At 39.4% G+C, this 2620-nt stretch overlaps 1 non-coding gene across 1 annotated transcript; it reads left to right on the forward strand.

The window, feature by feature from the left end:
* The first annotated feature begins 1121 nt into the window (after nucleotides 1-1121).
* On the forward strand, nucleotides 1122-1228 carry LOC141681983 (small nucleolar RNA R71). Its single transcript, XR_012559387.1, has one exon. It is a non-coding gene; the product is annotated as a small nucleolar RNA R71 (small nucleolar RNA).
* The last annotated feature ends 1392 nt before the right edge of the window (nucleotides 1229-2620 follow it).

Consider the following 2620-nt stretch of genomic DNA (forward strand, 5'->3'; position numbering starts at 1 on the left):
TCAAGAGCTTCAGCAAAAGGTATGGTGATATGAAGTTTCTTGAACACCTCCGGAAACTTCTGAAACTGCTTATCCAATTTTTTTGCGGCCTCTTAGGAAAAGGAGGTGGAGGATAGATCTCTTTCTCCCCTGTATTACCCTCAGGAGGAGTGTGTTCCACAGTAGTCTTCCTTGGTTCCACCTCCGCTTCCTTCTGCACTTCTTCTTCAGCCACAATCTCATTTTCTGGAATTGGCAAGGGTGCAAACGCACCTACATTCTGGATAGAATTTTTAGACTCTTCATCTTGCTGAATTTGGGGACTTGCGACCCTTCCACACCTCAAGGTGATGGCGTTCACCTGTTCTTCAACTTCCCTCTCGCCTGGATTGGCTTCTGTATCACTAGGAAGCATTCCTAGTGGTCGATTCAATAAGGTGTTAGCAATTTGCCCTATTTGGTTCTCCGGATTCAGGACAGAAACAGCCTGGCTTGGGCATATAAGAGCCTAGTTTTATCATATAAGCCGCAACTCCTCCAATTCAGATTTTTCAGTTGAAGATAGACCTGCACCTTCATGAGTTTGTTGTTGAAGTTGGAGTTATTGTCTTGGTGTGAATTGTTGCTGAAAACTAAGAGAATTGAATTGCTTATTTCCAAACTGCTGATAAGGCTGTTGCATCGCATTCTGCTTGTTGCTCCAGCTGAAGTTAGGGTGATTTCGATTGTCAGGATTATAAGTGTCTGGAACTGGTTGCTGCAATCTCTGAAAGTTGCTCACAAACTAAGTTGATTCACTAGATATAGCGCATTGCTCCATCGCATGCGAACCTGCACACAGCTCACAAACACTGGTTATCTGTTTAACACTATAGTTAACCAGAGAATCGATCTTCATAGACAATGCCTTTAGTTGAGCAGTGATAGTCACAGCTGTATCCACTTCAAGAACTCCTGCTACCTTTTCATGTGGCAATCTCTGGGTTGGATACTGATATTCATTAGCAGCCATCAGTTCAAGTAGACCATAAGCTTTCTCATAGCTCTTTGCCCATAATGCTCCACCTGATGCTGGATCAAGCATGGGTCTAGACTGTGATCCCAAACCGTTATAGAAGCAATTGATGACCATCCAATCAGGCATACCATGATGAGGACACTTCCTAAGCATCTCCTTGTAGCGCTCCCAAGCTTCACATAGAGTTTCTCCCGATTGCTGCATAAATTGAGTAATAGCATTCCTGATTGTAGTTATCTTCGCCATAGGGAAGAATTTAGTGAGAAAATTTTGAGCAAGATCTTCTCAAGTAGTAATTGAACCAGCTGGTACAGAGTGTAACCAGCTCTTAGCCTTGTCCCTCAGAGAGAATGGGAACAGTCTCAGTTTCACCGCATCCTCAGACACACCATTGAACCCGAAGGTGTCCCAGATCTCTATGAACTCCCTGATGTGCATGTTAGGATCTTCTGTTGGAGCACCCCTAAACTGAATTAAATTATGTACCATCTGAATTATGCCAGGCTTGATCTCAAAGGTATGAGCTGCGATAGCTGGCCTGACAATGCTAGATTAAATGTCATTGATCTTTGGTTGAGAATAATCCATCAATGCTTTCATTGGTGCGGCTGGATCACCCATTATAATGAGTACCTGAAACACAAACAAGTAAACCATGAAAGAAAAAATCCGAGTCAGTGAACTTTAACGACCACTAATGACAAGCACATAAACTAAATTAACACCGAGTCCCCGGCAGCAGCGCTAAAAACTTGTTAGGGCATAAACACACGCAAGTATACGCGTTCGCAAGTAGTATAAGATTTAGATCAAATTCGTTCACATAGAGACTCTTTGATTAATTTAAGAATATGCACCTATGCAGCAATGATATGGTTATTATCCAATGCCAAGATAAATAACAAGTTGAGATTGTTTATAACTAAGTATTAAACTAATAATTATAACTAAGAGAACAAGAATGGTTGAAATAATATGTATGACAAACATGAGATCCTAACTTCATTAAATACTTCATTCAATAGCCTTTTTGTTCTTCACCTTAGCATGTAATGGTGATGACACTAATCAGATAAGACGAAACTAGTAAACGCCAACTTTCGTTGTACGAATACCCTACTACCAAGCATCCACAAAAAAGATAGAAGTTGAATAGACACCAATTATGCTTAGTCCTTATATGTCAATAAGAATTGAAAACATAACAGTTTAATGCGCAAGTTATCTATCGTGATTACATAGGGCAAGTAAGATGGTTAAAATTACCTATGAATCATGCATAACAATTATACATGAACCCATGCTAGCATGGCAAGTTCTAAACCTTTATATTCATTACAGCTTCAATAGAGATTAATACGCTATTTTATATGTTAGCTATGCACATAAGACGAATAAGCACAACCAATACTAGGATATCAATCAATCACGACATACCAAGGTATTGAAACAAATTAACTATAGAAATCCATAAGTAAATCAGTTAGAACCCCACGATAATGATTAGTTCATAATCGAACTCATCATATCCATGGGTTCCAATGAAAGTATGATAATAAACAATATAAGAGTACTAGGGTTCAAACACAAATCAAAAATAAGCATCCAAGTATCGCCTAAATT

Source organism: Apium graveolens, chromosome 8, assembly GCF_009905375.1.
Source record: "Apium graveolens cultivar Ventura chromosome 8, ASM990537v1, whole genome shotgun sequence".
In the NCBI taxonomy this organism is placed as follows: domain Eukaryota; kingdom Viridiplantae; phylum Streptophyta; class Magnoliopsida; order Apiales; family Apiaceae; genus Apium; species Apium graveolens.